Source organism: Ischnura elegans, chromosome 10 (assembly GCF_921293095.1).
Source record: "Ischnura elegans chromosome 10, ioIscEleg1.1, whole genome shotgun sequence".
NCBI classification, from domain to species: domain Eukaryota; kingdom Metazoa; phylum Arthropoda; class Insecta; order Odonata; family Coenagrionidae; genus Ischnura; species Ischnura elegans.
Window position 1 is genome coordinate 65,529,069 of NC_060255.1, and position 22,937 is coordinate 65,552,005.

Sequence of the window (22,937 nt, forward strand, 5' to 3'; positions counted from 1 at the left end):
AAGCGCTTTACGGTGCTGAAGCATGGACACTTAGGAATGAGGACGAGAGAAGACTGGAGGATGTAGGGATGTGGGTATGGGGAAGAATGGAGAAGTTGAAGTGGACGGAGAGGAGGAGGAACGACGAAGTGCTGGGCACGGTGGGGGAAGAGGGGAAGATTCTAGATGAAATATGAAGAAAATCTAGATAAGAGAAACTTGTTCTTTTCCTCATCTTGTGGATGGAATTACAAAAATTATTTTATGGATGAATACGTATACACAATGGAACTCTAACGGAAAGTTCACCTTTCTCATCACAGAATCTGTTATCTTGCTACAATTATTATCCATCCAATAGTGAGAAAGGCACATTGGCTTCTGAAAATATTTTAAGCATTTTCTTTTGACATTATGTGAACTTGATTCTACGTAAAGTGTATTATAGCGTTCCTCATTTAGTTTTCTAATTTTTGTCCTAATTAAAGAAAAACAGTAACGCAAATGGGGAAATATTTTAAAACCTCTGTAGCTAAAATATTAATCATTTTGGAGATATTACTCTATGGAAACCCTCATATAATTGCATGATGACGGTAAAATAAATTTGATAAAGGAGATAGGTGATGCATTATATACTTGAATAAGAAATTTGAATGATTTACATGCTAATGTCTGATGGATAAAGTATATATTACAGAAATAGTGTAGTAAAAATAGGAATGTACCCTAGTAATTTATGGGAAAGATATTTCCAATGGATACACGTCGAAAAATATCATAAAAACCAAACTTTATTGATAGTAACGCCTGGTATTTCTTTCTCCACAGATGTACCCAAATTTGCCCAGCCGATATCCAACGTTACGATAAGCGTTGGCAGGGATGCAACCCTAACGTGCGTCGTTGAAGACCTTGGAACATATAAGGTAAGAATTTTTTCCCTAAATATCTTCCCACATTAAGTCCTTACAAGTGGGGCTATTTTGTTATCAACGCATTCGCTAGCATTAAATGAGAGGGTGAGAAGCCAAGGAATACAAGCGATGTTTTTCTCAACGGTTAATTGTTAGAAGAAATACACAAAAATTGGCTGCCAAGGGATTCAATAGAGTCTCAGTTATGTGCTGGCATCGAGTGAATTATCGAAGGCACTATTAAATAAGTATCTAATTGATCTCGTTTGTTTTCTATAAGTATCTAATTTCTGTACCTGTATATAGAAAAAAGAAATCACTTGTACCCCTTGGGTTCCAACCCACTCAAATGTAATCAGCTTCTGCTGACAGAGAAGTTCTAAGCAATGCAAATTCTATCTGTCGTTATGAGTGTAGTTGATAGCAAAAAAAAATTGGGAGAAAATATGTTCCACTCCATTGGCTGACTTTTTTAGTATGAATTGCATTTAGGAAAAAAAACTGTGAATTATCCATTTATTCGGACACATTATCCGGTTTAATAACCTTTGACGCCATTTTCTTTTTAATGCAGTCTACGGTTTAAAGAAAAGATATATGCGGTAAAAGATAAATATGGTAGGAAAGGAGATTAAGATAATGGATTTGGTACTCAGTTTACTGTCGGGAAAGCAGAGAAAAATTTTATCCATATAAAAACTTAGTACTCTAAAAATGTACACACTGATCCACTATTTTTAGGAGAAATGACACAAGTTTATACATTAATGGAAGTCGCCTATACTCGTGAGTATTTGGCTCCGTTATGGAAGAGAAAGTCATATGTGGATGAGCTTAAAAAAATAACCCAAATTTAAGCCTCTGTGCCATTTAAGGCTTTGACGGGGTTTTTACTAACATGTTGGCTGATCATGACGTCACATAGTCATTCTTTTACTTATAGTGAGATATAAATGAAAAAGCTGGCATTCGCATAAGTAGAACCCTGTATTTTGGAGGATATTATTAGAAACAAGTCGTATAATGATACCAAAGTTTACCTGATTGTGAAATAAGGTAATAACATATTTCTCGAGGCGAATAATATATTTTTCTTCAAAACTAACGTGGTGTCGGCTAGAACCTTGTCGATCCAGTGCAGCCAGTAGTTACCGGTTTACACTGAGGAATCTCCAGGTTTACATTTCTAGCGCGTATCGCTAACTCAAGTTTCGTCTAATCCCTGAAGGCTTGGTGTGCCAGCAGACGTTTTTGCGCAGTAAATAAATTAGAAATAATCATGAAAGCATAGCACGATGATATTTGCCCGCGAATGATCTAGGGAAATGAGCACAGTTTTCAGTGGTACTAATTGTCGGCGTTTTTCTCGCCATGGTGGTTCGGTTAAAGTATTCAAAGGAGCTACCTTCACAGACAAAGCTTCGTACGTTTATTGAGTGGCGTGCTCGCATGAGGACTAAAAAAGAGCGCAATCTACCGGGTGGGTGCGCCAATTAGGGCCCATTGTCAGCACCGCCGCCGCGGATCTGGAAATAGATTCGGGAATAAATCGGGATAAAGGAATCGTCGAAAAAAAATGGCGGTGTTGCTACTTACAAAAGCGCTACCATACTACTCCACAACAGTATCCAATGTTAAAATATTTAGAATTGTAGAGGTAGAAATTGAATTTTCTACGGAATGGGATGAATAATAAATGATTAGGTAGTAGGAATAGTATGTGATAAATGAAATTTTATAGTATACACTTTTGATAAATTCAGATCTCCGAGACCTCCAACCTGTTCCAAAAAATTGATTTATTAATTTCATGGCTGGTGTATTGATGTGTAATCACCAACACATGATTTTTCGATTTTAATCACATTAGGCATCTCCTTTCGAAGATCATATTGTCCATGATATAGTAAAGTAAAGAAATAAGGAATCTATAATTTGCTGAGGCCTGGCGTTTGGATGCTTGCCAATTACTTGTTGAATTATGTTCTATTTCAGAATTTTAATTTATATAAATATATCTGACTCGTCTGTTCTGAGATGTGAAAAAATTGGACGTGGAATTACTTTTCAATCTAAAATGAACAAAACTGAATTTTTCGAAGGTAACACTCGATTAATAGGTCTATTTCAGCATGAATTTTATATATTAAATAGTTTCAGTATGTATAATATCGATGTATTTCATCATATCGCGCGGAATCTAAAGGCCTGGTTACACGGTACATTAACACGTACAAGTTAATGTACGTTTGCGTGAATGATTTTGGTGGACCGGAACGGAACATGTACGAATGCATGAACCAAAATAGAACAGGTTCTATTTTCCGTTCATGCATTCGCACAAGTTGTGTGGTTACACGGTGCATTTTGGCGTTCATTCTTGCATTCATACATTTAGACATTAACCCGTACGTGTTAATGTATCGTGTAACCAGGCCTTTAGAAAGGGCATGTCATTTGAGGTTGAGAAAATTGACTTGCCAGATGGTTGCGTTTTTCTTGTAGTTCCTTCTTCTGCCACCGCTCGAGGAGTGTCGCGGTTATTTTCTGGTGCAGCATTAGCCAGGCCCCTCCAAACCACGTGGACAAATTATATGTACAATCACCATTCCTTTCCGCCTTACAAACACAGCAAAGCGTTATGATATACATACCACAAGTGTCTAAGTACGGTGCTGTTTCTCCCATTCCATTTCAGCCGAGAATTTATAAAATCAAGGGAAAATTCATCATTTAGTGTCAGATTCATCCTGTAGCTATACATAGTAGTCTATCAATTCATCGCTCATATCGACAATTTAATATGCTATTTATCATTTTTCCCATATTAGGCGTACAATTTGTACGTTCACGGCCAAAGATAAAAGAATATTGAGATTGAGAGGGAATATAAAGTATGTCATATGATGAAGCCTGGTGTTTTGGGTAATGAATCTTTTCCACATGAGAGCTGAATTTTGCTCTTTTTATCAATTAAACCTACAAATAAAAACCACTGTAATTTGAGCATGATTTACTTTCCAATTTTAAATGAACAAAAATAAGCCTTAAAGTGAACGCTCTATTAATCGATTCAATTCATCGCATCGCGCGTGAAATCTAAGAAAGGGTCTGCCTTTCAAGGTTGGGAAATTAACTTCAATCTGCCAGATGGTTGTTTTCGTGTTCTAGTTCTCTGTTTCGCCACCGCTCGCGGAGTGTCGCTGTAATTTTCCGGAGCAGCTTATTCCAAGCCCTCCTCTCCCCCAAACCACGTGGGCGAATTACACAATCTTCCTTTCCTTCAGCGTCATCAAGGCAACAAAGGGTAATGAGAAATAAACCGGAGGCGTCTGCTGCCGCTACCAAGGCGAAGAGGAGACATAAAATCTCTTTCTCCGGCAACGATAGGCAAGAGAACTTGCCTTGCTCTTGCTATGGACGTCGAGGACTTTCTTAGCACGGTAGCTGTACATACATACATACGAATTCCCCTCCTTTTATTTCCTTTTATTTTTCTCCGGAAATGGGTTTGGAGGGGAGGGCAAGGTGGGGTTTCTATATATACAGGTTGGCCAGGTGGCCCATCGCGTTCGCTTGCGCCGGAACATATTTGCTCTTCAACTGTTTTTTCGGATGCGCACCTTGTGCAAATGAAAAACGTACGGCGCGTACATTTTTCCTCCTCCGGTGTTTGCAGGATATTGTGAGCTCGGATGCGCCCGCAGTTTGAAAAATGCAAATTTAGTATCTTCCTTCGCGGAATGGAGTAGGACACAAAACGGTTGTATTGCCTCGGGTATTTACGTTTTCGCGCCGGTTGAAAATGTTCCCTTCCTCACACTGATGCAACAGTTCCATTGTTTTGAGTTATCACTCTATATTTTCCTTGAGTAGAGAACACTAATTTGTGTTATGGCACATACGGTTTCAATATATTTTGCAATATTCTACTGAAATTTAAAGCAAAGCTTCTAGAAGTGTAACTAAAGACGAAATGATATTCCCTTTAGAGCGTAGGAGAGCTGTTTTTGAGTTATAGTATTGAATTTTTAGATAATAAATTCTCGGATATTTTAGAAGCCAGATTTAGAAATAATTGGTTTCATTATTCTATTGAGGCTTATATGCCCAGTAGCCTACTCCACCACTCCGCGAAAGTCTTCATCAGCACACAAAATATGAACGAAGTGAGATTATTGCGACTCTAATTTTCTTCATGTAGAAATAGTTAAAAATAAATATCTTCGTTGAATAGAGAAGGAATGCATTGGCGTAGGTATTTACACTTTTCTCTCCGGCTTAAACTATCCTTCCTCTCTCAGACACAACAGAATCATGCTTTTGAGTTAATTCTTTACGCTTTACTCAGCGTACGGCGCTCTAATTTGTGCTCCACCGTGCATGATACCCGAGGATATCGTAGCTTCCTACGAAACTTGGAATTTCAGTGCCTCATATTCAAAATCATCACCATAATGAATGTTTAAAAATTTATGTTTGTGATGAATATCTTATGTTTATTCTTAGAAAAATTATGTGGATGAAATTTACGCTATTGATGATACACATTCTATTTTTTTACTTTATTGCCTACATTACAAGTTAAGATTATTTATTTTTTCACATATTGTAAGCATGGAGCATTTCAATGTAAGTTTTTGGTATCAATACATCGTTCATTTAATCATTTGAAGGGTGAAATATGGAACTCTTTTAGAAAACGTATGGACATAGCTGACATTTGAATGGCTGCAGCATTCACATAAGCTACGTCAGTAGTGAAGTCTTGATTTTTTTTAAGTGCTTAAAATAGGACAATTGCGGCTGTATATTTTCTTCAATTGAAAAAATTACAATTTATTCCCTACTTGTTTGAATATATTTAAAAGTTACAATAATAAATGGCTTTCCATCACTTTTTACGCATTTAATGTCTTACGCACGGTCTTGACTTTAAAATAAGTCAAACGTCTCTACGACAATAAGTGTGGAAATGGAAGTAATTAAATTATTCAAGGCATTTTTTGGCAAAAAAGCGAAAAAAATATAAATTTGCTTAAAATGCGCATTTTTTGCACGAAGGTGAATTACGGAAATTACCATCATGACTGGGACCCTGAAGTACAAAGATTTGCTAAAATGGAGGTGGAATCACCCATATTTTTAATGAAGTATAGGCGATCTAAACAATTGATCAGGCGATATTTTTGTGTTCTACTGTCCACTAAACGCATTTAAAACATGCGTTTCCATGCGGGAAATTCGAAATAGGTCAATATTGTTGCCCCATATTTTGCCGGAAATTTAATACGCAGAGTCTGAAATTCAAAGTTATCTGTTAATATCCACTTATAATCCGCTGAAAAGTTATTTTTTTTATGTGCACTGACGTTTTATATAGTTTATCATCCCTATTTTTTGTATTTTTCTGCCCACAAAGGGAATTTATGTAATGATTTGCAGGGGCTTTGAATTCGGCCACTTGCTTTATAAATTGAAAATTTCAAATTCTACATCTCCATGTAATACTGGACCATACAAAACTGATGTATTTCTATAGACATTAGTATTTCCCCGCACTCAGAAAATAATCTTTCTTCCTTCCTACAATCTCTATACCATTGTTCCTTGATGAGTTATTTTCATCTCTTCTTGGGTAGATCACTCTTACAATTTATCTGTACTATACTTATAGCTTCTAAGATGTTTAGCGTAAAAATTTAATTATCACGACTTTGATTTGAAATCTTACTGCTTGAAATATGTTGGAAAGTAATGTACGAAAGAAGTACCCGCAGAGAACCGGTTTTCATGGTAACTGCAATTTGCATCAAAAAATGTTTACGTTTCTACTCAGCTACCAAGGAGTAGCGGCCAAATGTTTGTAGACAAAAATGCTTAAAATTTTCTCCCCTATCATCTCCTAAAGTAACGCAGATTCCTCTTAAAACGCCCTGTGTAACATGCAGTACCTGATCCAGGATAGGGACAAGGGGGGGCTAAGTATGGGGTAAACCCAGAAGTATTGGGGGTCTGAACAAAAATTGCCATTCTATAAGTGTAAATGGATGTCCAAGGGGAGGGACTATAGGCCCCTTCGCCCACTCCCCCCCTCCCCACCCCCGCCCCAATAGATCCGCCTCTGTTTTCATGCCTACTCAAATATCGGCGATTCCGCACCGTAGTAAAAAGCTACCTCTAAGAGAGAGAGAATAAGCCAGTACTTTAAATGACGTAAGTGGGCTGAAACTCTAATGTTTTTTTTACTTACGAGTACATGACTGAGAAGGGAAGATGTTTTCACATCTTATTAATTTTAAATATATTTGTATTATCATGCATTCGTATTATTACACCTTATTAAGTAAAAATTTGATATGAGGGGAAACAATTTTAAAATACCGGTCTCATTATTTTCTAACTCTATCTAACTAACTCTATCTAACTCTATCTAACTCTATCTATCTAACTCTATCTAACTATCGAATTTTTTTTCCAGAGTCAAACAGTGTCTAAAAGATAGTTTCTTTTACTGTAAAACTACACCTGTATATAATGCATATATCCTCATCTTATTTGAGAAATGAATGTTAAAAAAACCATTTATACTCTAAAAAGAGGCCTTTTTCTAAGTAGGTTACATATTTGTAAATATAATTGTCATTATTATTGTTGCAATGGAATTATATTTCCGTGATTTCCTTATAAAGATAAATTCAAATCTTAAAAGTTTTTCTCGTACAACCTAGGTATTAAAATGAATCTGTAATTACTATTAAATAGATAGCGTTTATACAAAGTTCTGTGAAGTATAATATGAAACCTTTACTATTTTTATGGCAGTCATTGAACGACATTTTTGGGTCTCGTAAATTGAAATGAGGCTAATTGTTTGTTTACTGCCTTAAATTTATTTTTAACAGTCCCCTTTTCTAGTTTACCCCACAAACATTTACCCGAGAATTCAGACATATCCGGAATATTTGTTTATACGACTCCTTCCGGATGTAATAGATGCAGCATGTATTTTTTTACCTATTGATTGTGGTACAAGTTTTTAGCTTTACTTGACAATTTTACGGTACGATGATTTGGAATCGTGGGAGTAGTGCATGGAAAAAACTCGTGGCTTGGCTGCCCTAGACGAATATTTATTTTATTTACACGACCAAGGTTTCCTCGTATTCTCGATATAAAGTTGGTGGGGAATGGGAATATATAGGTCATCCTTTTAAATGAGTATCTCAATGGCAGAGAAAAGTTTATTTTACCATTTTTTAATTTGTTTGTTTTTTTATTATTCTTGGTTCAAAACCAAATAAAATATTATCAGATTGCTTCAAACGCACTTTAAAATACAGTTTACCGTTATGAGTGTGCCTTGGGGTGACTTTGTCCCACCAGCATGAGAAAGATGAAAGTGGTTACATATCTATGACAAGGTTAGTATTTAAGTTGATTCTCTTGCTTGAAATTTCTAATAATAAACATTCCATTCATTTCATCTACCAATATTCCAACCCAGAAATTATATGCAGCTAATTTTTACATTTTGAGTCCTTTTGAAGCATGTGTCTCATCAAAAATGAATGGAAATATAAAAATTCATTTAAAATACTATACTTAACCTTTTAATTTTCTCAATTTGGCAAAAGTAAACATACATTTAACGATTAAGGATATTATTAGCATTATATAAAAATTATTTTTCTATTTTATCGTTAGAACTCAGTTAATTAACACTGCAGAAAATTAGTTATATTACAGACCGTTCTTGAAACTAAAAAGGTAAAAAAATTTAGTTTACAAAAATATAATAATAGTCGTCGATTATTATGCGTTAATATTATTCGTAAGTAATCAACCCACCATCAATGTTCTTTTAAATCACGATACACTCGATACGTATACGTAATTTAATAAATTGACACCAGGACACCTGTCATCTTATTAAAATCTTACAATTGAAAAAAAAAATAAAAATAAATATTAAATTATTGAATATCAAAATTTAAATGGCGTAAAATAATAAATTCAAAACACTTGAGAAATCATGCATTAGTAGAGTATAATGATACAAAGTCACCCCAGGACGAGGTGAGGCTGTCCCGCCCAAATCATACAGGGCTTTAGGAAATGAATGGAAATATAATAAGTAATTTAAGATGTTGCGCTAAATCTTTTCTGAAGGAAAAATATATTTTATTTAATAAAATTTAAGGTTTTTTGAGTATATATTTTGTAAAGAAATCCAAAAATTGGTACAAAGTAACACAAAGTGGCATTACCCAAATAATTATGGTCGATATATTTATAATCTCAAAACTAAGGAAGTAGTTGCAATAACGGAGAGGTTCAAAAAGAATTAAGTGAATGAAAAAGTGCCAAAGTCGAGTGTTCCGCGATTTGAAATAACATTGGTGGTGGGTTGATTACATACGAATAATATTAACGCATAATAATCGACGACTGTTATTATATTTGTAAACTAAATGTTTTACCTTTTTAGTTTCAAGAACGAGCTGAAATCTAACTAATTTTCTGCAGAGTGAATGAGACAGGAATCCTCATGAATGCATATGGTGAAGAACTAATCTGTGAGACGCAAAGAGCGAGAATAGGTATTTGTATTTGTCGTAATTGCTGAATAGTTTATTTCCAGCCATAAAGCCACTCACTGACTCAGTGACTCATCCCGAAGGTTATTTCATTATCTGTTGCCGAGGTACATAAAAAATTATTTTTTGCAAAATAAAATGTCTTATTAAATGCAAATTGACAACTTTAGCTAGTTTAAAAAAGGGGTGTCCATTTTTTCGCAATAATGACGAGAAGCAGTCGTAGGTTCCAAAAGCGGAAACCGTTTCATTCTTTCAAACTCTATTACAATCGAAACTGACGACGAATCGAAATTGAAAGTCAAATCTGATATTGCTCATTGTGGTGCGAAAAAATTGGAAACATAGGAAGGAGGACGAGAGAAGACTGGAAGCGTTCGATATTTGGAGAAGTTGAAGTAGAAGGAGAGGAGGTGGAACGAAGAAGTGCTGGACATGGTGGATAAGGAGAGACAGCTTCTAGATCAGATGCAAATTAGGCAAAATGTATGGAAGGAGCGAATACTTGGCGGGGAGGGGATATTGAAAACAGTGTTGGAGGGTTGAATGTTGGAAGGGGGATAGTAAGGAAGAGAATAGGATTTTTAGATAGAATAAAAGGGAGTGCTCTTTACTGTGAATTGAAGGCGGAAGTACATGAAGGAGGGAGAGGCTGCCAGAATGCTTCCTATAGTACTCAATAGAAACCTACCTTAATCGGTAGAATACTTTCATGGTCAATGGTCGACAATTATGGGATTGGTTTGACGTAGTTCTGCACTCAATTCACATATCAGATAACCTTTTCTCACCTACATATTTCTTGTCTATCGCATTCTTCTGTACCATCTGCATATATTTTTCATTTCATATCTTCCTTTTCTATTCATGCCAATCACTTGTTCCTCGGTTGTTGTCCTCATAAAACCATTTTTGCTGAAGAGATGGTCAATTAAGTTATTGCGCCTACTTATTGCGGCTTTAATCCATCGATTTAAATCCGATCCATTTGATTTTCATCATTCTTTTTTAGCACAACATTTCCAATGCCAACACCCTTGATTTCTCTACTGCTGCCATTGTCCATACTTCATTCCGGTAAAGAAGCATACTGCATACGTAAATTCTAATAAGCTGTTTCCTTACTTCTATGTTTAAAATTTTCTGCTATGGGTAGACTTTTTTGTGATTTGCTCTCTGCGATTGTGCAATTCTGATAATAATTTCTTTCTTACTCCTTCCATCGCCAGTTATTGTACTCCCTACGTATCAGAATTCATTAAGTTTTTCTCCTATTATTATAATTTTTGTCTTGACTTCTTCTCATCTGCTACATAATATCATATCTTAGTTTTCTTTGAGCTAATTTTCAGATGATATCCATCAATACCCTACTCATACTTAACAGAGTATTTTTCAAGTCCTTCCCTGTATCTTTTAATGGCAGCTGCGTCATTGGTAAATGGTCTCTTGCTTATTTTATTCACATAATTCCAGGAAAATTTCTTCAATTACGTTGAGTGAGTTTTTTATCTACATTATTGAGCGTGATGTATTCCTACACATCCTGCCATGCACTAGCTCGGCGTGGCAGCGGTATGCAGATAGGTGTACCGATGAAGCCGCCATCGGATTTTCGCATCGCATCACAGCCATCGTTTTTTGGCGTACCGAAATCTCCAATTTGATTTCTAGCTCATGAATAATCCATCCTCCTCTCCCTTGTAAGAGAAACAAGGTGTTCGGGGGTTGAGACGTTATTTTCTTTGACGCCGGCGCCAAAGCAAGCAATGCGCCAACGTCCGGCGCTTGGTAAACGAGTTGAGGTGAGCGAGCGACTTTCGTGGGATTATATCGCGGATTTACGTGTGAGATAAGAGGTGAACGAAAAGGCTCCTTGAATATCCAATAGGCTGCCTCATTTTGACAATTATTTTCCCTGGATGAATTGTCGCACCTGGAAAATACTACCGACAGACACTAAGAGGTTTATCTGATCGAACTATTAAAAAAATATATGGTTTTAGAATATTGGGGAGATTATTTTTATAGAAGGTAATTTCCCGAGAAAATTAATTTTTTTATTTATACTATTTTAATAGTCAATCCATAGAGAATATGGCACTTCAAAGCATGCAGATAATAAACAAACAGCTGTAAACTACACAGCATAAATGTTCTTTTTTTAAAGTTTTCTCTAGTCTATGTCTTTTCATCGAAAACGCGACGAAAAAAAAGAAAATTCAAAAAATTACAATATTTTTTCTAAGAAGGATCCCTTTTAAGTTAAAAATATAGGCATAGTCAACTGTAAGAATTGGTGCCTAAACAATTATGGAAGGTGGCTTGTGTATTGTCTCTTTATTGTGCCTCTTCAGATACAGGATATCGAGAGAGGCAATTGATATTCGATTGGAAAACCGGTTCTTCATTAGAGACACCGCGTACGTACTGAGCTATACTTTGAGGCCAGTGCTGAAAACTGTTAAGTCATTGGAGAACGAAAATCGGCGCCAACCAATGGAAAGAGACTACAAATGCGATACGAGTATTAGTATAGGCCTCGGTCATGGCACCAGCATCACAATCTTATATAAAAAATTCCAAAATGAAAAAACAAATAGGATAAAAAATACCTATAATGATGAAAATTTCTACTTGCAATCAAAAAATAAAATAAAAATGATAGCAACTGAAAAAAATGTTGGAAAAATGGCAAAGGAAAAAAATTAATTTATTAAAAAAATAATAAATAGTAATATTAATAGTTGATTAAATTATGCACTGCAAAAATGTGTTTTTAGAATGTATGGAAAAAGTAACTGTATTTCTGATTCTTAATTTTCTAATTCTAACAATTAATGTGAAGAACTATCACCAGTATCACTTCCTGACGACGAGGAACGTGTCGGACCATGAAACGTGGGAGAAAATAAACTCCCTCACCAGGCTGAAAACCGGATAAAATATTATCCTGGATATTCCGCTTTTATTTCATAAAAAGGAAAAAAATCATTTATCGAGCTTGTTTTCTTCAAACGGCGTTCTTCAATTGGAGACCACTACTGCGGCGCCACCTTAGATTTTGAATCTGAATTCCAGGAATTAAGTGAATAAAATTTACCGATCCAAGCAGAGAATACTTTAAGAATACTCTCGTAAGCATGAGTAGGAAAAGGGATTGACATCAACTGGCAATTGGCACTAGGAAAACTAAAATATGATATTATGCAGCAGAAAGGATGAAGCCAAATCTAACATTAAAATATGACAGAAAATAGTGGATGGCCACGGTCATGACATGTAACGTCGTGTCCTTGATATTCGGCGTGATTAATTATGCCATGGTCCTTGTATTATGCATTGATGTTTGAATTGTATTTTTATTTGTATGCATGTTTATACATTGCTGTTTTGGGTGTTCAGGGCGCTATGGTGATGGAGGAGTAAATAAGAGATTGTTAGTAAGAGAGCCATATTGGATGCAAGAGAGAGAATTAAGCTCCAGAGATTATAGATGACTATTATTGAGAAGAAAAAAAAGCGTTTAAAAAAGGTTGCCACATCACAGACACCAGCATTAATTCCTGATGACGTGAAAGGTATCAGATCAAGAAACATAGGAGAAAATAAACACTCTCATACGGCTGAAAACGCGAAAAAACCTTATTCCAGATATTCCGCTCGGGTAAAATCCATTTACCGAATTTGTTTCCTTCAAACAGCGTTCGTTGGATGCCTCTACTGCGGCGCCACTATAAATACCCTCTGCCTGGGACACTGGTCAAAGAATAGGTGATGAAAGGAAGTGAAAAATAAGAGGAAAAATTTAATGACCCGAGATTTTGAATCTGAAAACGGTCCAATTAAGAAGTAGGAAAGGAGCAGTTATGAGAGAAAATTGGAGATCGGTGCGGACTTGGCCATTTCCATCCTCTTGAGAAATAAATTGGGGAAATTCTGTTTTAACGATCTTAATATTAACTCCCACGAGTAAGTTCCCCGCGTAAATTTTCCCTTTAAATTGTACTCCTGGGAAAAATTAATCCCTCCACTTTTCATAAAACCTTCGCGTTAATTTTTATGCGTATACTAGATAAGGAGATTAAAAATATTTACTTGACCCGAAAAGGGGAGGGGAGAGCGTAGTTTTTATCTTAGCTGGTCGTCGTGTTAATGCTGGGAATATAAATGTATTGTAGTACTAATGATACACCATATTTGTATTCTCACAATCCCTTGAAAAATTAAAAAGGAAGAATTAAAAAACTCGCTTTTTCAAAAAACAGGATATTATTCATTAAGGATACAAAATAATCTTTTCATTACTGGGACAATGAAGTGTGGATGCTGATTTAAATTATTCAAAATGAGTGTAGAAGAGCCTGATAGGTAAGTAAGGATTGCCAGCCAATTTTATATTAAAACCTAATCAGCTCCCACGTTGATTCACAGATTGATGGAAAGCTTTTACTTTGCTTTGTTGATATAATATTGTTTTTGTAAAAATAGGTTTTTTTATTTTCGTTTTTTACTTTATGATGGTGAATCGTGTAATCGATCAAGCTGGAACTTTTAGAGAAATTTCAGCAAAAAAAAAATAACTAACGCCATGTATTGAGATAATTTAAAACTATCCTTAGTTAATTGATTAGGCGCACAATCGAACAAAGTTTCAAATGTATTATTATTTATTATTGTGTTATCATCAGAAGGAAGCATATGTGTAAAATTTAAAGCCAATCCGACAATGGAATTTGGGTTGAAAATAAATAACAAAAAACTATGGATTAAGCAGATAAACAAACGAAACAAATTAAGATAAAGCGTGCAAAAATATAAGCTCTTGATAGTAAATAGTTTATTTATAAATAAATCCGTAGCCGGATATAGATATCTAAAGGCGAAGCTTGAACCTTTTCAGGTGGTAGTCAAATTGGCATTATCTTTAATTTTTAGGATTAAAAGATATTCGTCTACATAAAAGTGGTTCTTCGAATATTTCTGTGGCTAATTATTGGCACTCTATTTAATTTGGATTTTTATTCGATAGTCATTCTAAGATTCAAGCGTTTACGCTTCCGCCTAAGGAAATTTAATATGAAATGACTGTTTGAGGCCCACTGAACTTTGACAGGAAGGCTGCGATAAATGTGATGTGGGTCGTTGTCCAATTTCTGGGACGTACATAATGAAAAAAAGTAAGGTTAATTATAGGGTAATAATTTTAGCCTCCATCATTTTTCCAAATTTTTATCACCACTGCATAACAAAAAATATATTTTTAAGGATATTTTTAGGTATAATTATGGTGGAATACCGATATATGGGCTTTATAAATTGACCTATATCACTATACCTATTAGGTATAACTTATTTTCTTCTTTCCATTCATTTTCATCACCTTGTATACATCATCCATTGATCTCTCTGTCACACAGTTGATACCTATGTGATACCAGTCATTACACCTTTAATCTCGCCAGTTGGGATATCAACCGTAGCTTCTATCATCACTCCAAACTCTTAGTGCATAGCGATATCTCAGTATAATCATTTTTTATGGATATTTAAAGATGTTATTATGGTGGAGTTGTAGGTTGTCCAAACTGATTTTTTTATTATTAGCCCATTATAAATTATATATTTCGTTATTTCAGTGTCTGTCTTTCACTAATATTTACGATAATATCAGCGGGTGAATTTATCTATTTTCCTTTAGTGATAACGCCACAGATTCAGAGACAATATCATCACATTCAGAAGAAACGAAGGAAAAGAAGAATTTTTTTCGAACGAATATGGATATCAATGCGTTTTACCCTTAAAGAATAAAAGGCTAGGGTAAATAATAGATTGAACTGAATCCAGTAATTACCATTTACACTTTTTGTCTTTATTGTATTCCATCAGCGGTATTACAGTGGTGATGAGACACGCCCGCCACAAGCTTACTGAGGGGATTTGTGTAGTAGATAGAGATGAATAACTTCCTTCACCTTACCAATATTTTAAAGATATACCTATTTATGTCAAGTTATTCATAATTTTAGCTAACACTCCTTATATAGACTATAGTTTTCTTTAAGGCACCGAAATAATTAAAATTATGGTCATCAGCCGAAATATTCTCTCTGTCTCTATTAACGCTGCATGTCTCCCGTTTGATTTGGTAAGTATTATAAAGATGATGTAATCGAAGCGGACTAACTACGATTAATATGTGAAATTCACTGTCCTGTGGCTTTGTCCATTGTGAGCTCTTCCTTTACCTATCGAGGCAAACCTTTGGGTCGGTTCTCGAGTTACTTGCAATTATATTCCTATCATTTGTATTCAGTGGGTTTTATATCACAGAAATGAAACTGCCCTTTTAAAATCAATCAATAGTTTAATCAAGACTTTACTCCAAGCATTTTTAGCTAAAATAATTTCCCTCTGTAAGTACCAAAATAAGAAAAACGTTCTCTACTGCATCGCGGTGCCGTAGAAAATATTAGACTTTTGTCACAACAGGAAACAGTCTCTATGATGAGCAATATTCCCTCACCACTATCCATACTCAGCATCATTAGATGAATCTCTATTCTCAATTTGCTTATCATAGTAATGGTCATTGAATAAATACTCTTGCTCTACCTTCCATAATTATAATACTTGTGACAGCCTAACCGACCGGACATGTCATATATGATAGATATTACAGAAAGGCCACACACATGTGCTAGCTAACTATTTCAAAAAAAAAAAAAAAACTCTTATGGCACGAGTCAACTGCATTTTCATCTTTTGTAGCAAGATAAATAACGCTGAAAGCAGAAGAATACATTCCATGGTGACTACTTGGTAAAATAATGGAAGTTGCGCATGAATAATATATTCCTATAAAATTCTTTCTGCCATACATTCATCAGCCTTTCTTCAGTTCAAGTTAATTCAGGCAAATCTTCGGGTCTTCTGGCCCAGTGAGTGACACAATTCGTATTGCTATCCTGATCATTTGTATGCAGCGTATGGAATTTCTCAGAAATCATTTAATTCTTAAAAGCAATCAATATTAAATCAAGAATTTATTCCAAGCAATTTCCAGATAAAGTAATTTCCCTGTTTCAGTGCAAAAATAACAAAAGCATTTGCTACTTCTTTGCGGTGCGGTATAGAATATAAGAATAACAAATCGGCTCTAGAAATCAAGAGAAAATAAAATAGGGATCCATGCGGTGGCCATACATATTAATGATCTTCTTGTCGGCGTCCATTTTTCCTTTTCCTCCTAAAGGAAAGGAAATAACGTGATGACCGCAATTTTTCGGGCCGTGAAGATTCCATATTTAGCCACGACGTGTACGCCAGGAGTGATAAATAATCACTGTTCCACGGCCACTTCCTTACGGCCCTTTTTGCTTTTTCGTTACTTTCTTGCGTCATATTCGAACTCTCAGAACTTAATTAAACACGGTACCGTGTGGAAAGAATAAAGACATTGCGCAGGTTGCTCCTTATTTGCAGAGAGAGTTACTAGATAAAATTACCGGGGAATATAAATCATTGTTGCAAGGAAGGCTATCGGGAGATAGTTCATGGTAATGACACACACTAGTCTTGTTCGGTCAGTTGTGACTAAGGATATGCAAATACAGATTGTCCCATAAATCGTGTGTCATTTTTTATCCCTACTTTTCTCTACTACAAGGCAATTAAAGCGGAGCGATTTTGGTAAAATTTGGCAAAAATACCTAAAACGACATGACTCGTAAAATTACAACAAATAATTAAAACATTTTATATTTTTGACCGAATAATATGGGACCAATGGGTAGGTTTGATCAAGGCTTATGGAATTTCAATCTTAAAAAATTTCAAGGTAGAGAATGGCTGAAATATATTGGTGAAAATATCATTTCCTGAGTTTATGGGCACGGAAAAAACAATGGAGCTAGTATTACTCCCAAAAATATCCAACTGAGACCCTTGCAAGGTTACCGGGGTAGTCACTGTATGTAAAAATATCCCGATAAAGCATTAAACCCACACGATTTATCATTAAATAAGTGTACCGTGTCGCCGATAAGTTTCTCCTTAAAAATATAACAATTTTCACCCATATTCTTTATCCCATGCTCAGTGAGTGATTCAATTCATTCAAGAATGGTTTAGATAGGTAAAGGGTAGCGCTCACAGCGATCTAATCCTAACGAGTGTGGATTTGACAATTTCTAATTAGGATGGCAAGTTTCTAACCCAGGGCCACCTCGACCGTTGAGAATTTTCATTTGAAGCTGTCCGAAGGGTACTGTTTATTTTGTATAATTTTCTAAAATGCTACTTATTAATGCTAAAAATTGCCAAATTTTACTAATATCCAGGAAAACTCACTTCACTACGAGAATAATTCATTTTCTTAGCAATTGGAGCTAATATAAACAAAAATCGTAAAATAAAACGGTAAAATGGATGAAATTTAGCTATTTTTCTTTCCTCTTTTATAAACTGGAGCATTTTCTCCCTGTGAGACTTTGCCCTAACTGAATTATGGATCCTTAGGGTATAAATGTTTAGTTTGAACAATATATCGGCTAATGGTATTTAGAAAACTACTCCAAGGATACTGGAATATTTCCTTTTAAAATAATAAGAAAATGCGTTTTTATACCAGGAAAAACACGAACCTATGAACAACATACAGGTGTGAATGTTCTATTAAAATATATAAAAATCTATTATAACGACCCAACAGCATTTTATCTTCCTTAAATGCCCCTATTCTGTGAATATTCCGACACTAACCCCTTCTAACAGTGACAGTATGACCAGAAGCGTCGCTCATGTAGAATCCATAAAATGATCGTTTTTTTTTTCTACTACTGACTATTTTAAATATTTTTTTTTTCATTTTCCAAGTAAGAGCTAATAATTTATATTAAAGAGTTTTGATGTTATACGAAATGCTTCTTGATTCATGACAGAATCCTTTTCGGAGTATTTAGCCTAGACTATTATCGACGAAAGGCTTTTCTGAAGGATATGTCCACTAACTTCAAAACTCTTAAACATAAACGGTGAAAGTGCCCTATTTTGAAAGAAAAATTAAGTTATTGGATTTCTCATTCTCTTTGATCCAAGCATGCATGGGGTAATTCCTAATCGTTTCAAAAAATTTTAATGTATGTGAATATTTAGCGATGCCTTTCACAAGGTTTATTTTCATATGCCTCCGCTATTTCTTTCCTGCGGTAGTCAAAGCCTCTCAAAATTATCCTTCAGAGCTCTCTCCTTGTTTCTGTGTCTGTTAGCGGCAGTGGAGTGGATCCCTTGCTTTCCAAATGTTTCATTTTTTCGACTAAGAAGCTTGTGTGCTGAAGTCAGAAGAGTCGATATTTAACGGCAAAATTGGTTGATGCTCCAGGCTCTTAAGGAAACAGGAAACATTGGAGTGTTCTAAGGATTGGTAAACTTTCCTTCTTGTGAGTTGAAGAGCCCACCAGGGATCTTTTTCCTTTGTAGACCACACTCGTGTAATTTTCATCATACCATGATATAGACATAATTGTCGAAACCATGGTTGTTAAAAATGAATTAAGTAACATACTAACTAATATCTAATTAAATTCTTTTCTAATAACTTCAGGATTTACTTTGTGAAACCTCTCCATATTGGAATTAAGGAAATAAATTCTTTTCTCCATTGTCGTGGTTATAAAAAGCTAACCCGCAAGCTTAAAACAAATAAATCCCTTATCAAGCAGTGCGTATTTACAAGATTCTAAAATTTTCCAACACCTTACCGGTGATAATCACATTAGTAGCGGTAGAAGTATTGCGGTAGCATTTACCCCACCAACAAAAAATAGCTCATCAAATTTATATTCCTGACAGGAAATATTGAAACGTTTTATATGGTCACTGTAGTGAATTAAGTGAAGTTAACTATGTGGTTGCACATTTTTTCCCAATTGAAAACAATCTTAGCAAGATTTTCGCCATTTGTCAATTTACGTCTTCTTTTAATGTTACTCACTTCTCTTTCCTCCAATCAGATACATCTTTGCTAATTCAACTCACTGCCTAACTAACACACATGTATTTCCAAGTTTATATTGATATTATTTTCATATTCAACAAATAAGTTCGAGAAGCGTCATTGTGTACTCTATATCTATTAAATTAAATTTTTTTACTATTCATTGGTCATTTTTTATCATAATTTAGCATTGTGTTATGGTGGAGGCGGTCTCTGCGGACCGGGAAGAAGACAAGCATTAGTCAGCAAGAGCCGCAAGTCGGCTTTGCCTGTTAAAACCGCACGGAAATAAATTATCCTCTTTAAAAAAGACTCTAACAAGTGTTTCCGGTTATTCGCCGAGTAAGTTTTAACAACTTATATTAGCAATAAATTTATTTAACGGTTCTTACAGGTTCAGGTTTCGATATCACGATGAAATGAAGAAGTTGAAGAAGGCAAACTAAATTCCATTTAAAAACCAGTATCTAAAATATAGCTCCCTATTAAAGATCATAGAATCTCTGCTGAGTATCGAACATTCTAAATCTGCATTTTGGCAGGCATTCTTACTCTTTAACTTATGTTTACGAATATATTCAGCGCGTCTCAATCGTAAAAAGCAAAACATTCTCCTCATGAGGCGCCAGATTAACATAAATTGATGGAGAAAAACACTTTAAGATAGCTTATTGTGGTACCTAGCTTATGTCATGCATTTTGATAAACTTCACATACACGTCCACCGATGATGCATTTCCAGGAATTGTCCACATTCGGGTTTTACACTCTATTCAGTGAAAATAACCATCAATAAAATCAAGTGGTCAAGCGCTTACTCATTTTTGCTTCTTTTTTATCCAAAGTTTATCAGTGTAAATAAATCTTATCTTAGGACCGAATTTCATTATAATATTAATATCTGCCAAAGCTATATTCAAACGCCAACGAGTTTAACCTGGTAGTAGACTGAGCAGCCTCAAAAAATGATCTTAAAATTATCTATATCTTTTCTGGAATGAAAACGCGCAGCCTTCCATTGGAAATAATGTTCTATGAACATGTATACCATGACGAAATCTATAATGTTACCAACAAAATTATTGTTTCTCATAAAAAAATGACTAAGCAGCCGAGGTTAAAATTATCATAAAGTTAACAGATTTTTATAGACAAAACAACAACGAGAAAATTTGAACGAGATAATTAAATACAGTATTACCTTCCCCACCCAATGATATCGATTTTAACCTAATATTCTGAGTGTAAAAATTTACAAAAAACCGATGGTAAAATATCTCCTTGGACTTGTTTTTACATGCTTTTGTTGTAGGAGTCAAAATTTTAAAGTAAGTGGGGTAAAAATAACCCCAAAAATTGTTCTTTGAAAACAATCTTCGCAAGATTTTCGACATATGTCAATATGCTACTTCTTTCAATTATACTGACTTCTTATTCCTTTAATCAAATACGTCTTTGTTACTTCAAGTTTCTGTGTATCTCGCACACATGCATTTCCAAGTCCATAAACCTCCTAGAGAAAAAATAAAATAAAAAGTAAAAGTCCTCTCAGAAGCCTATTCTTGGTATGCCTACAAATAACACAGAGAATATTACTTACCTGAAATCTTCATATCTGTATCTTTAGTAGTTTGCGCCTGACCTTGTAGAATAAGTAAATAAGAGATTTAGTAAGGGCACGGTGTTTTACATAAGAGAAGCATCGTGAATATAGATGTAAAACCAGAACAAAATTTTTCTGGATAATCTCTCATCAGTGCTAACAAAGCTGCGAATATTCTGGTCTAATCATCCTCTTTAATTTTTGAAATGGTTACTTTCGTATGCAGTTAGAAATTTTAATGAGGGTAACGGTTAAAAATGCATGGAAAGCTTGCTGAATAAAGTTTATTTGCTCTCGTGAGAAGGATTAAATAGCATTTTCCATCTCTGCAAAGGTTTTCCTTAAAGCTTGTCGTGGGATGAGTGGGTGCAGATGGAGATATAAATTATTCAAACTAATTATTATGGAAATCGATTGTATTTCTCTTGTAAAAGCACGGCAATGTTATTGTATTTTGAAGGTTAATGTGTGATTAAATTATTTATAAGAGAAGGGTGTGTTAATAATTGTTTGCTTAATGAGATGCTAGAATCGCTGGTTGAAAATTCAGTCACCCGATGTGAAAAAACGACTATAAATAAAATCCTCGTAATTAAGTACTTAACATTTTCAGATACTTGATTATTCGATTTCCAAGTAAATATTGCCCACACGACATCTCTTTAAAAATATTTAATCCTGTTTCAAACCAGTGATGTTTTTTTTTTTAGTATCCAGGTTAAAATATACATATACATACAAACTCAACTTAATATTTTTAACAGTTTGTTTGTGCAAAATAAAGATCAAATTTTGCAAAAACAAAATCTTAACTTAAAAAAATGTCATATTTTTCTAAACATCTCTTTGAACAATGGAGAATAATGGTTTTAATTTCGAAATACTTTATCTAAAAAATTAAGGTTCAAACATGACCTTGCCTTGGAACATTTGGAAATGTTAAATTGTGTACGTGCTAAGGCAAATATTGTTGATGAAATTTTGTTTGTCGAACTCATTCTATTTCCACGCCTAAAACCTTTCACTTTCGTGTGTCAGTGGAAAAAAGGACATAACGACTGAAAAGGTCGTAAAATACTTGGGAGTCACCTTTACATTTAAATAGAATTTGTAAAAAGAATTATTAGTATATACCTTAGAGTTCTTCTTTAAAGAGGGAGTTCAGTGTTTCCAATATATTACGTGAGTTAGGATGGGAATCCTTACAAGAGCGTGGGGCAAAATGCAGACTAAATTTATTTCGCAAATTTGGGGCCGAAACTGAAACTCTACTTTTCCTAATTACATGATACCTTGACTTTCACAAAGTTTCTTTGTTTTTTTTGTAGATTTGCTTGATATAGACCTTACATTTGTTTTACACAAATTGAAATGGCGACATAGATATGAGCAATTGCAATTAACGATCGTGATTCAAACGTTCAAGAAATAGACTTTAATGCCTGACGGCAATTGAGCTCTCCTGGGAACAAGAATAAAATCCTAGACTAAACTATTTTGACCGTTCATCTGCCAGCATGCTACAATTAATACGAATTTCCCAGTTTGCTTTTTTTGAAACACATTATATTGACCTTTCAAAACCCATGGATAGTATCGCTGGATACTCGCAGTTTTGCGTATACTCTGTACATAAAACTTGAGCATAAATTCGTCTTGTAGACAGATGGCTGATGGTGATGAAACTGGTAGCATACCCGACCGGAAATTAGGTGATCCCACTTCAATTCAAACTAATGCAAATAATCTTTTAATCTCTTAAATCAACCTCTGTGTCAAATTTGCAGCTGTGCACGTGACTACGTATAAAGTCAATTACAATATGCAACTCATTTGAA

The 22,937-nt window shown here is 34.7% G+C and overlaps 1 protein-coding gene across 1 annotated transcript in view; it reads left to right on the forward strand.

Moving 5' to 3' along the window:
- Positions 1–814: 814 nt before the first annotated feature.
- LOC124166723 (neurotrimin) overlaps positions 815–22,937 on the forward strand; it is a 313,058-nt gene continuing 290,935 nt past the window's right edge. The window contains exon 1 of the mRNA XM_046544386.1: positions 815–908. The gene's annotated coding sequence lies outside the window, so the exon portion shown is untranslated. The remainder of the gene's footprint in view (positions 909–22,937) is intronic.